The 13,982-nt window shown below is 48.8% G+C and overlaps 1 protein-coding gene across 5 annotated transcripts in view; it reads left to right on the plus strand.

Moving 5' to 3' along the window:
- The window catches only part of ADAP1 (ArfGAP with dual PH domains 1), a 70,217-nt gene that overhangs the window by 44,174 nt on the left and 12,061 nt on the right, over nt 1–13,982 (plus strand). The window lies entirely within an intron of this gene.

Raw genomic sequence — 13,982 nt, forward strand, 5'->3', positions numbered from 1 at the left:
AATTTAGGAAAAGGCTGTTTATAATGGGCTCTTCTGCCATTTTGTGAGTTGAACTTCTGAAGATACTGGTTTCATCTGTAATCTCCACCCAAAGATCTGATTTTTTTCAGCAGTTTCTGTGAATGTAAATCTTTATTTAACCTCAGTGAACCCATGACTGATTGGCCAACAGAGCTGTCAAAAGCTTTAGCAAGCCTTGACCTTAGCCCACAGAGAGGAATTTTCAATACAAAGAAATCAGTTAATTTATTTCTACCGCCTAGCCTCAAAGAGGAGTGCCGCTTTGCTCTGGGTGATTTTTAATGCCACTGTTATCTGATGATAGCTGCAAAATGGATGAAAGTCTCTTCTTTTGCTTGAAAGGCTTGAGAATTAGAGCTGGGCTTTGAGCGCAGCTCTGGCGTTTTCCACTGGTGCCTCTCTTTGATGGGCAGCGCTTGTTTCCGTCGTGCTGACTGAGGCAGGGCTGCAGCGTGCATCGGGAAGGTGAGGCGTGCTCAGTGACCTGCAGAGCATCCATCACAGTCTGGTGCTTTTGGTACGGCCCTTCTCTCTCCCATCCCTGCAAGCAGAGCTTTCATGGGCCCGGAGATTGAAATAAAAGAGGAGTGCTGCTTAAAAAGCAGGGAAGCTAAGGACAGCCTGATATTTTGCTGAAACTTCATGCAGAGTCCTGCACGACTGAGATTTAGACACCAGCAAAGATTCTTTGTGGGAGGAAGTCATGACAGTGTGATGCCTGCTGGTGCTCGGTGTGCGTACCGTGATTGCGTCACTGGTGCCTTCTGTTAAATCATGGTTTCCAGTAAATTCCCAGCAGCTGCTTCCGGTGTCTGGCTGAACTGAAGTGCCAGGTTTGGCTCTTACTGAGTTCTGCAAAATGTTGTTACAAAGCTGTGCTCAGCCTTTCCCTTGTCTGTGAGATCTTGGCTAGTCCGTCCATAGCTCTGGCTCCGTTTTCAGCATCCCCAGCTGAAACCAGGAGCGATTCCCGTTTGGCATTGCTATACCCTTGCAACCTGGTTTTGTGCCCTGAGGGAGGTGAGGGCTGCCCTCCGAAGATGGGCAGCAGGGATGCTGCACCTCTTTGGCAGAACTGAGCATATGAGCTGTGGCTGGTGCCTGGCAGGAAAAGAGTAGCAAGTGTGCCTGGAGCAGTGGGGATGGTGGCATGCACAAACTTGGGGGGCAAGTGAAGGGACAAAGCCCTCACCAAAATGATGCAAATGATGTCACTCCTTGCGTTTCAAGGGCACACGAGAGCATTACGAAGGGGTTGGGTCTGTGCTCCAGATGCCGTACGGATGTGCCCTGGTGTGCAGATGCAAAAAGCAGCCCTGGTCCAGCGAGATTATAATCAAAGAGCATTTAGCAGGGGTGAGTGTGTGGGTGTCTGTACTGACACTAAAACCTGAATGCCCGCCAACACGCTGCTACTTCAGAGATGTAATCAATCAGTTTTTAAAGCTGCACGTCGAGGTTACCGCAGTCTGGTGGCCAGGAGGGGGTTAAAGCACAAGCTTCCCTCCAGCGAGTGGTCCTGCAGTGAAACCTCCTTCTCATGCAGGCACAGACAGGGCTTCTGTTCTCTTCACTGACATCACCCGCGGGTGGCCGGGAGGTGACGCATGCCGGGAGCCAGGCTCCGCGGGCACTGCAGCACCCAGGAGAGAGGTGCTGGACGTGGCACTGAGCGCCGAGCACGGCACCCGCTCAAAGCCCTCATGCTCCCTCCTCTGTGGCTGGCTGGAGCATGTCCGGGCTGTCAGGCAGGTTGGTCACACACAAAAAGTTGGTTCAAGGAGCGTTGGTGAGTGGCTTTGGTCAGCATCCTTCCCCCCGGGCTCCTCCTGCTGGCCTGGCAGCCCTCAGAGCTGGTAGGTGGCAAGCTGAGATTTCCATAGGTTTTTTTTTTTTTTTTTTTTTTGCAGCCCAGACACAGTGTTTTGTGGTTTGGGAGAAAAGCATCTGCATTGCCACTTGCCCATGCTCAGTCACCTTTTTATGCCTTCCAGGTTTAACCCTGTATTTAATGTTACACAACTCCCCGTCAGGACTCGGTTCAGGAAACCTTTCCCCATCATCTCCTTGGCGGTTTGAGGGAAATGCAGCCATCGCTTTCAAACAAAGGGCTGCTGCTTCCTCTTCCTCAGCAGGCGTGGGGCGTGCTGTGGGACAGCTCGCCTCGCCTGGCTCTGCAGCCTCATCCTGAGCCGAGAGCAAAAACCCCACAGCAGCGCTCAGAGGTAGAGGTAAGGAAAGGTGTACATCAGGAAAAAAAAAACCACTAAATAAAATAACCTTCCCTGTAATTCCCTGCCAGACAAATGACACCCGCTGCAGGCATCAGCAGTGGCAAACCCAGTGCTTTTGGAGAGCCTCGCGCAGCCCTGGCTCCGAGAGCAGCCTGCTTTGCAGTACAGGTGGTGTAAGCATCAAGCACGGACCGTGCTGCTGCACAGACAAGGCACATCAAAGAGCTGTTTAGCTAACAAAACCAGAAGGAAAGATGCAAGGGGAGATCACAGCATGGTTGTCATCTTGTTTTTTTTCCCAGGTGACGGGGACGTGCCCATGCTGTGTGTCCCTGTGATAGGTGGGATGTGCTGGGTCTCGGCAGGGTGGCGGCGTGCACCCAGGGACTGAAGCAGCCTTTCGGTGCTTTCCAGTAACATTTTTAAGGGCTGATTCTCACACAGGGTGACCCCTCTGAGAAAGGGATGCCACCTAATGGGGCTCCATTACAATCCAAGGAAGGTGCTGTGCCGCTTCCCCACGTCACTAAAAGGAAAGCATGCGGTACCAGCACCAGAAAACAATGGACAAGGCAGCAAACGCAAAAGCTTTTCCTTTAGAAATAACTTCGGTGCATTTTTACTTTTTCTGCCTTTTGTACAGGCACACAGCCCCCTCTGGGTCATGGTCAGAGGCCAGGGACTGCTGCTGCGCTCTCCAGGAAATCCGTGAGCGCTGCAGTGGCCCAGTGCTGGTGCGCGGGGATGGAGGGAAATCGATATTCTTCTTACAGATAGGTGGTGTGCAAGGAAAATCAAGGAGCAACGAGCAACGTGCTGATGGCTTCAGCTCCTCTAAAGCACATAGGCAGCCAGAATCGCAGGCGAGGACGCGTGGGTCTGAGTGGGGGTGGAGTCGGCCGAGCGAGGTGTTGGCACCGCCGGCTGCCGGGGGGCTGCGGCACCACCGCCAGCTGAAGCTGGATGTTCACAGCTAGGTTAGGATCCAGCTGTAATTTTAACAGCTGGTTCTGTCAAGCTGCCTTCAACACGGTTCTGATCCAAGCTTCTATAATTAGCCCGGCAGCAGCAGCTTTCTCACAAAAATTAAAGCAGCAGCATTGCTTGTGGCAGGGGAAGCAGAACAGCAAGGGAGCAAGCCTTACTGCAAGTGGAAAAGGCTGGCTGATAAAATTTTAAATAGTTGTGGTTTGGTCTTTTTTTTTTCCTCTCCATCTAAGTGCTTTGTGCAAAATGTTTGGTCAGGTTTTTTTGTTTTTTTTTTTTCTTTTTCCCCTCAAAAAAGAACGAGTAAGAAGTGCTGTTTCATTTTGCATCATGCGTAACAGAAAATGTTTACATTTGTAAACTCAAGTCAAAAAAAGTTTCATTTGTGGTCAACTCGGCGTCAGGTACGTGAGCTGAGCTCGTCGGGGTTCTCATGGGAGAGACGCTCAGCACCTTCCTGCCCTTACACTCAGCGGCTGAAGGCATCCCCTGTGTTTTGGGGTGAGCTCTGGGTGGTTCCTGGCAGCCCCTCGAGCTGCTGTGCCTCCGGGACACTCAGTCCACACGGTGAGTGTAGGCTGCAAAATCAATAGGTGTTTGAAATACCCCAATTATAAATGACAGGAGTCAGTCCTCAGTGGCTTTGCCTGTCTAGGGTCAATCAGCTCGAAATACTGCATTTGGCATTGCTCCGGCTGTGTGTTCCTGTAACCTTGGGTTTCTGCAGTCAATAAATGAATCCATTCGAACGGAAGGGAGCTAAAGAAAGAAATCAGACTGGTTCTCCGTGTTTTTTGATAACTTTCAGAGAAAGAATAAAGGAACAAGCCCTTTCTATTTCTGATGGTTTGTGAAGGTAGTTCTTGGTGTCCTGATCTCTACGCTATTTTCACGGTGTAGTGACACAGGGCCAAAAGGCTGGTGCAGCATCTTCTGATGATGGGGAGGGAGTGACTGGGAAGTAATGCTGTAACCAAGTCCATGGAAAAGGCTGATTTCATGGCAACTTGTTCTGGCTTAATTAAATTGCGATTAAAGAACGATCCATTTTATGTTGGAGACCTGTGCGGGGCCAGGCAGTTTCTGTCTCACCAGATAAAGAACATGTTTCCGGAGTGAGGTCATGTCTCTTGTTCTGGAGTTTGCTGAAGACATTGCTGAGCCTTAGATCAAACTTGACCAAGAAGTGTGAGCATTTGGTGATGCCTCTTCCTGCTCGGCACCAGCCCATCTCCATCGCTGATTTCATAATTCTGTGCTCCAAAAATAAAACGCTGCAAATCTGTAAAGCTGTGGAGGGATGGGGAAGATTTGGCATCTGATGCAGGGAAGCCCTGCATGGGTGCTCCAGTTGCAAACATGAGTGATCCAGCAGCGAGTGCTATCTGGACATGTCCACTGAGCTCTCAGGTGGGGTAAGGGCAGAATATGGGACCATATTCTGTAGTGAGCTTGCCTGAGATTTTACCCTGATGCCTTGGATGCAGCAGATAAGCCTGCAGCAGAGGAGTTGGCCACACCCCACCCCTTACCTCTTGAATGCTTGCAGAGAAATTGGACTGAAGATGCCTCCCCAGCTGTCTCAGTATGACTGTTTTTAAAAAAATTACTGCAGTTGAGGTGCACACACAGCAGCTACGGAGATGAGCCAGGTTCGTTTTCATAACCAGCTCTGTAAGAACAGCCCTTGAGGGACGTGATTATGTGGCACATGGCTAACAACCAGCATATCCCCAAAATATCTGACAGGCAAGAAAGCTGCTCAGCAGGGAGTGAATTTCAAACTTGCACGCATTGCAGAGGCTGGAAGAAGAAATTTTAGCATAGTAAAGTTAGTGGGAGTTTTGGCCAATGATTTATTTAGGCCAGGATTTAGCCCTGATTTATATAATTACAGGAGTTCATAAAGCGGGATCGCCCTGCTCCAGGGACGGGGGGTGATAGGTATAGAAAAGCAAACATCCAAACGGGTGCAAATATCCTTGTGCAAATGGGAGGTTGTGGCTGCACCGCCGAGCGCACCTCCCTCGATCCCCCAGCTCCAGGAGCACCGAAACGAGCTGATTGCTGGGACAGCTGTAAAACTGGCAGCCGGGAGAGGAACGAGTCCTAAATGAAAAAATTCTCCATTCCCCACGTAAAGCAATAGCTTCGCCTGTAAATGTGTCGAACCCTCAATAATAGATGATCAGGAGCCGTTAGCACCGCAGCAGATGTGCTCAGAGCCATTTGGATTTCTCTTCAAAGCAAACAAAGAGGAATGTTGTGTGCGTGTGAGGATGGATTTCCCTGATTTACAATCGTACAGCAGCACTGCCTACGTGGGGGGAATGCTTTATTCCAAGACGCCCTGGAGAGAGGGTCCTAAACCCGTCTGAAGTCAGTGGTGATCTTCTCTGCTGACTTCACTAGAGCTCTGGTCGATGGTTAAGTTCATTTAATCCTTGCTTGGATTGATCTATGGGAGCAGCTGCCCAGGCTGATATTTTATTTACTGTTAGCGGTGTTAGGCAGTCCATCTAAAACTGTTCAGGGCTTGGAGGATATTTTGGCCTGCGCCCATAGCTGTGGTTTGAGACGCTGCACAATGCCTGCGTGAAATCCAAACCTTCAGGTGTTTCCCAGAGCTTCGCAGTCATTTTGAGCCAAAGCCTCAGCAGCACGTGGCTTGGCGTAGCCCATCTGCAGTGCATGTTGAAGGCAGAAAGGCTCCTCATCTTCAAGCCTTTTTTTTTAGGGTCTCACCCCTTTGCAGGAAGAGAGCCTGCTGCATACAACTCACTATTTTAGCCACGTGTCTTCATCGCGAAACCTCTGCTGATGGTCGTGTTGGGTGAGAGTGGTGAGGTGGAGCACGTGGGAGACTTGCACTGAGCTCTGCCAAGCACAAACCTTGAGCACGGGGTTTATCCTTTCAGAGCAGGGTTAGGATCCATCTGTGCTGCTGGCTCCTTGGGGCTTCAAGCATTTAAAATTTCACACAAAGCCTTCTGCAGGGTGGTGGTCGGCAATCCCTGTGCCCATTTCCTTCTCAGCAGCACATCTTCACGTGCAGCTTTTGTGCACGTAACTGCACAATGGCTTCTGCGAGGACTTTTGGGGTGTCTGTGTCGCGCCCCAGTCTCTGGTTTGGGAGCGGTTTCAGCAGGGTAATGCTGCTGCTGTAGAGACACTGCCGTGACTCAGTACTGCGTGCCTGTCCTTAGATGTCTTCTCTCCCGGCTTCCCAGCTAGGTCAGACCTCAGATGCATTCGGTGCTGGTAAGGGGAATGAACATCGCATTGCGAACCTCTCAGCTTTCATCTGCCTTTTTGAAATGAAAGACCAGATTCACAAGATCAAAACCTGAAGGTTATTTACCTGTAACTGGAATTTTTCTCCGAGCAGCCAGCAGATCCCAGGTGGCCATGCAGGGATGCCACTCAAGGAGGAAGCATTTGATTTCCAAGTAAAATTAGATTCCACATTCAATTCTCAGTAACACAAGCACAAGACTTCCAGTAAAGATGTTTTCTGTAGTAGAGGGTTTTAACCTCTCCCAGCAGATGCAATCTAATTGCACTGCAGCAGCTAACTATTGCCTTATCTTCAATATGTAAACACTTGCTCAATAATTAAGTTACCATGGAAGTTGCACCGTATCGATGGCCAATTATAAGATAAACTGATAAAAAGGAGGCTGTGGCCGTGTTTTCTACAGAGCAGACCAAACCTGATATGCCTATAATGGTCAGGTAAAGACTTGGGAATTTTGTGTTTCAGTGTATTCTCCTGATATTCATTCTTGCATAACATTTTCAGGGGAGGTGAGTGCTTGCTGGGAGATCAGCTTTTCCAGGAATTAATCTATTAAAAATTGAAGTTTTTCTCTGGTGAATGTCCTTTGCACCACCTTACGTTGTACTCACCCAGAGATTGCCACATCCTGCTGCCTTGTGCCCCACCTTTCATCCCATGGATGGCTCCGTGGAGGCACCTCCCGTGTCTCGGTTCTGCTACGTTCAGGCAGCACAAGGGGCAATAAGATCCCACCCGAGATACCTTCTGGGAGTATTAATGACTGTATTAATGTCTTTGTCACCTGAGAGCTACTTTGTAGGGAATGATAATATGTGATTAAAGAAGCCAGTTAAAAACAGTTTAGGAAGCTGGATTAGGTACATGATCTCTTACTACGGTTCCTTTTATCTGACAGCCCAGTGAAAGAAAGGTGTCTGGATTACACTGGGAGACATCGGAATCAACAAGAGCGTTTTCTGAGTGCTGGGCTTAGTGGTGTCATGAACAATTTTAATCGTTTTTAAATGGTGGCAAACATCACAAGCTTAATGGATTTCAGCTTTATTACTGGGGCTTTGCTTAGAAGCAATTTGGATTTTCAGCTGTGAGCCAGCAATGTAAGTGTACTGAGTGACATTAAAAGGGACTGGAAACCCAGGGACTGACCTTGCATTTAAATACCATGTGCCCATGTATGGGGACAGACCTCATCTTCTTTCCGTCATGCTCAAGACCTCAATGCTCTATTAAGCTCAGCCCCATGTTGTTTCCATAGGGACGATGTGTTTGGCTCTGTTTCACGTGCTGATCTCCAGCAGATGGGTAGCTGAACAAGGAACTTTTTCCATTTCAAAGGCTTTGCTGCTCATGATGAAGCAAGATGACGATTTCTTTGTGCAGTGATCTCTAGAGTTTGTTTTCCATCCTTGGCTTCAACCTCAAAGTTCTTGTAGGCATGATCTAAAACGGTCTCTATCCTTTGTTTTAGGGGGAGTGGGCTAGCTGTGCTGGTTTTGGGTGATTTGGTTGGAGGGAAAGCAGTCACTGCCTCCAAATCCAGTTTCTCTGGGTGACTTTTTTACATTGTGGGAGAAGATGCCCTGCAAGATCTCATCGTTGAAGAGGGTTTTGTAAAACGCTTTTGACTTTGCTGAGAGAAATGGGAGACAACCTTGTATGTCAGGCACTTGTGGATCAAATCTGCGTTAAGCTGCCAGGGACAGAAGCCCCCAGTTCATGACTGGTGGTCATTGAGGTCTCTTCAGCTGGTTGGTGCTCTTAGTCCAGCATGAACAAGAAGAGGGGGGAAAAGGGGAACATAGACATTTGTCAAGTTCTCCTCAGGAGTAGCATGTGGCATTATTTCCCTTATCAGTAAAGGGAAATACACGTGTTCCTGCTCCTTGTGGGGTTTTTTGTGCCACCTAAAACCACCAACCTAAGGTTTCGGGTGCTTCCAGCGCACAGTTGAACATTAATAATGATGTTTTCCCCTAGAAGGCCAAGGAGATGTCTGTAGCACTTTATCTCAATCATCTGCTGAATCCTTGTTTTGTGTGTGATGTAGCCGTTCAAGCACTAATTGCCTTTGATTAAGTCAATCATTTGCAGAGTGAGTGGGTTAATTGGGTATTGTGGAAGCAATCGATCTAATCAGCTGCTTGCATCCATAGCTGAGGCGCTACAATGCAGCAGGACAATAATTGTTTTATGAGCTCCTGGAAGGCAGCAGAGGCAGACTGGATGGCAACAGGAAACCTTTCTCTGCAAAATGGCCTTTAGGAAAGGTAATTTGCATGCTAAGTGTTCATTAGGAGAGGCCTGGGAGCTGGGAAATTCTCCCCTCTAAAATGTGTGTGCATGAGAAAATGGCTGGTGTCGTGGATGGTAGATCCTAGGCTCCTTTGCTTGTCTGAGCGTGGCGTGGTAAAGGCGTGTTGTCCTGGGGGTGGGTTGAAGAGATGTTGTCTTGATGGTGGGGTGAAGGAGGTTGTGTCTAGTGCCATGAAATGAGGGGTCCCACTTGGCATGACACGAGATGTGCCAGGCACCCATCCCCACACAAGGTGTACCCAGAGCTTACCTCCCAGGCATCCTTCCAGGGGCGAGGAAACTATTTGGTCTGCAGGACCACTCAACATACATCCACCCCTTGCTGAGGCTCTCATTTCCAAAGCACTGAACTGTGCTTGAATGGGGGCATCTCCTGGTGGCTCCTCACGTGGCCCATGCCAGCAGTGCCCGGGGGAAAGGAGAGGATGCCATCGCATCCCCCAGCCTCCGAGGTCCCGTCTGCCTCCTGCACGTGTGGCTGCTGACATCTCCAGAACGCCTCTATCTGCACTGCTGAACATGTAACCAGCAGGAAGTGTATTTATCTGGAGATGACTGCAGAATTATTTTCAGGGAAGTTATAAGCTACTCAGCACAGCTGCAGACGGGGAAAAAAAGCTGCTGGTGCTGTGTGGTGGACCAGAGGAGCAGTTGAAGCCTTGGCTGCAAGCTCTCAGTTGGCTGACTGCCCTTGACAACACTTACAGGGGACGGCTTTCTGTGTGGGGAGGACAAATTTGTCTCCAAACAAAGAGCGCTGTTCTCACTCCACAAGAAAATTTGGCTTTTTAAAAAATTAGTTTTATTGGAATGCTTAAAAAATTCACATTGAAGTCATTGAAACACGACAAAGAAGTATTACAATTTACAGCAATCAAATCGAACGATTTACACTGATGCAGCCGAACAAGAGGTGTGCGGCTCTTTTCGCAACACTATTAGAAGTCCAGTCCCTTGGGAAACCTTAGAATATGCCGCCACCTCGATCCATCTCTCTGATTATGGTTTATTTTTGAAGAAATATCCTTCAGACTCTTTGTGCTAAAAGGAGGTTGTGACATCAGTGTCAGTGGTAGTGAAGGATGGTAGGGATTCTCCACTCAGCTGCTCCAAGTAATTATGCAATTCCTTAACCTCACAGAAAACGCAGGCACATCATCTCCAGTGAGTACCCATCCACCGTTCTGGTTTAATTAACATCTTACAGCGTGAGTATAGCAGGCTACTCGGCTTCTGACATACAGAAGAAGTGGTGATATGTACCAGGTAATTTTAGCAGCAAAGTGATGTAGTTGTGTTTATATCTTCCTCTTCATCTGCAAAGCTCTGAATCGGGGTCAGAGCACCTTGTCTGACTGCCTAGAGAAAAGAAAACCTACATCTGGAGGTGGAGGGGCCCTGCCCAAACTCTAGGAAAATGCAGTTGGTCTTGGATTGCACACATGAGTACATTTTTTCCTCTTTTTCAGCCTTCCATGCTTTGTCTTGCAGTGAGACCAGGAAAAAAACAACGCAGTAATGCACTTGTTCTTGGGGATAGTATTGGCTTTATTACTGTGCTTGGTTTGGATATATAAGCATGTTTCTCCTAAAAGCCTCGCACCAGACCTGGTTTTACCACTGACCTAGAAATGTCATGGAAACAAGCAGTTCTGTTCCCAGCTGAAACTGCAAAGTAGAGCACCAAAGAAACTGAAGAGCAGATGTGGTTCAAGTGCAAGTTTATCGTGCTTTACATAGGATGAGGGAAAGCGAAGTCCATGCGTGGCGGTTTTCTTTTTTTCCCCAAGGCAGTGTATGTGATTGTCCTTCTCTTGGGATGAGTTTTTTTGTTCTCTGAGAACAAAGGCTGAAACTGAAAGAGTCATTTTGGGTACTTCCTATAATCCGCATGCTCAGACATACCAAAAGCCCCATCAATAACTACACACCATAACGGCGCTCTGAGCTGGGGAAGTAGCAATATCCCTCTTCTTAAAAATAGGGAACTTGGGCAAATTGCTGGAGGAAGTCAGATGGAAAGATGGTATCTGTGTTAGACTGTCTTGAGAGCAAATCCTCTCCCTTGCTTCCTGTGTGGCCCCTTGGATGGTGAGAAAGCTGCGTTGGGCTGCAGCACCCCAAGGGCTATGCCATTTCAGGTAATATACGTGCTGTTTGTTGGCCGACTTGGTCACAACTGCTTGGCGGCTTTTTTACAAGTGTCCCGATTTTGTGGCAGAGCTGCCTGTTTGGTTTTTCTTTTTGGCAGGTGGTTAAAGTGGGAGAGTGTTATTTCTAAAGGGTGCTGGCCAGCAGGTCTTCCTGCAGCCACGGCTGGGTGCTGGTGATCAAGCACGGTGTCAACAGGCGGCCACGTCCTTTGGGAGAGGATATAAACGTGTTGACAACAGGGTGCTGCGTGCCCTGGTGCTACGAATTGGCAAGTGGGGCAGGGCTGGTGATTGTTTTGCTTCAGCACAAGCAGAACAACCCTCGCAAAGGTCTGAATGTGACCAGATACCTTTACGCTGGAAGCTGTTGGTGAGGTAGTGCAGAGGCGAGGAGGGACGCTGGTACCTCTGCTCTGAGATCTGCTCCCCTCTCCAGCCTCCTGCAGTTCTGCTTCTCAACACTTTCTCCAGCTGTTTTCGCAATCTTTTAGATCGGGCTGCTGAGGACACGTCTTGCTGACATACTGTTTGCCTGGGGAAGCTGGATGGGTTCATGTTCAGTTCACGTCCAGTTCGTTGTGTTTTGCATTTAATCAGCGCTGACAGGGGTGCAGGCAGCAGGTTTGGACAGAGCAGAGGAGCAGCTCCCGAGGACACAGCCCTGGAGGAAGAGAGAAAGAAAAGAAGCAAGCAAAGGATTTAAGAAAATCTGTGCCAAAGTACAGCAAAATTAGCAGCTGGCTTTGTCAGAGCAGCCAGGAGCTCTTTTGCAGAGGCAATGGTTCTGGAAAGAGCTGGCATGTGAACTATGGGAAGGGATTACATTTACTATTGTGTTGGGTTTTTTTGTTTGTTTGATTGTTTGTTTTTTAATTTAATTTCTTCTTTTTTTTTTTCTCCCTTGGAGTGGAATTCAGATAACTGTGTTTTGCCACAAAGGGATGGAAAAAGGAGATCAAAACGATGAAAATATCCATACATACAGGGGCATGAAAACCTAGGCTTCCAGCCTGGCCTTGGCACTGGCTCACAGTATCGTCCTGGGCAGCTCACCAAACCCCTGTGTGCTTCTACCTCTTTGTATAAAACCATTGGGATGCCTGTGTGCTGGGGCAAGTGTTATGTGGGCTTTACAAATTTCCAATTATTTGAGATCCTCTTTGGGGAAATGCGGAGAGTTTTTATTCCCTGTTCCTTAAGTGTTAAGAGAAATCACAAAAAAAAAATTGTGGAGGGGAACAAGTTTAACAGGGAATGCCTGCAGCATCCTTACACCCTGTGCCATTCAGATATTTGTAACAAAACACGCCAGATGAGTGCAGGAATATGACCCACAGCCAAAACTTGCAGAGTGGAGCTGCTCTGAGGTTGTGCTGCTGAGGGCTGAGCTGCTGAGCTGGGCAAACCCAGGTGGGTGGTTTTGAACTACAAGATTGTGTTTCCTCCTGCATCACCTTGTGTTTTGCATTTGTCACCATCCTCCACGTGTTGTCTTCCCTCTCTATTATTTGACACCGGTGTCCTTTCCTCCAGATCCAGCTCTCTCCAGCCCCCGACGAGCTGGTGGTGTTTCCCACATGTCAGCCGCAGCGAGGCTCTGAAACCATCCCTGCCACTTAGCCATTTCCCATTCCGGAGGGCAGCCGTCAGAGCCCTGGCAGCATCTCTGCCTCGTGTTAAGCAAATCTTACGTTTTGTGAACTTATCAGCTGGGCAGAACCTGCTGCCTGTCTCTCTCCTGTCAGCCCTGTGTCGCGGGGGCTGTTGTCCCCGTTGAGCTCCGTCTTGTTCAGGCGCTATCGGGCGCGTAGCGGTTTTGCTGATACAAACCTGGCAGGTAGTGGCCTTCCCTGCAAAGCCGGGAATTAATTTGTGCCGTGGCGGTGATAAGAGCAGCTCAGCCTGTGCCTTGCGTGGATGCTGCTGCCCTGGGCTGTTCCGGTGGCTTTCTTGGCTGGCTTCCCCTTGCTTAGGCGCTGGGTAATTCCGCTGTCAGTGGGTGCTTCTTTCTAACACTGTGAGTGCCCCCCAAGGGCCTGGGCATGGCGTTTTGGTAGAAAAGTCCCAGCTGGAGTTGGAACGGGACTGAATTGTTAGACTGAATCCGCCAGCCTTACTTGTGGCTTTGGGGAAGATGCACCCCAAGCCTGAGGGACAGACGGCTGGACCACAGTAAGAGCTTTGCCCCTGTAATTCTCCTGATGTCTCTGGTGTCGGTGCTTGGGTTCGCGGGCTGGTGTCTGTGTGCTGCTGTGAGTGGGTCTCGGTGCTCTGCCCACGCGGAGCATTTGTCCAGTGCCGGAGGGACAGGAGGGCTCAGGGATGGAAGGACCGGGCGGGCAGCAGCCTGACATCACGTTTTAAAAGAAAGCCCTGCTGCAACACATGACCCATATAAAATACAGAAACAAAGGAGAGGCCGCTGACAGCTTTAAATATTTCCACCCCTTACATCTGCATCACGCTATCAGCCCACTTGCAGTCCTGCACGCCAGCAGTTGATGTGAGCTCAGATTTATGGCACTCTATGGTTAGCATTCAGCACTACCGACAGCACGGGCTTTGCCATTGCACTTATTTACGCCAGATGTTGACAGCTTTGCCTCGCATTCAGCAAAGGTCTCTCTGAGGAGCTGGATAAAGTATTTGGCTTGGGGTTTCAGCAGTCCAGGCAGAATAAACTGGTATCTTGGCTTATCAGCAAAGGCACGTTTAGCTAGATGGGCACTTTCTCTTCAGTTAGCATCTATAGCCCCTGTCTGTGTCACTCTTTTCTTTCTGTCGTTTCTGATTGTTAAACGTGCTTGTGTGTGTGGACATTTTTTTTCTCTAGGTTTCTTATGGCATGGAACCATTTTATATCATTTGTACCTGTAGAGTGAGTGTTGAGGAGCCGGCTGAGTGGTTTTTGTGCATCTTTTCATCTGTGTTTTAAATAAATCCTACATGACACTGGGTGACATGAGCAACTGT

This window comes from Anser anser (genome assembly GCF_964211835.1).
Source record: "Anser anser genome assembly, chromosome: 15".
Classification (NCBI taxonomy): domain Eukaryota; kingdom Metazoa; phylum Chordata; class Aves; order Anseriformes; family Anatidae; genus Anser; species Anser anser.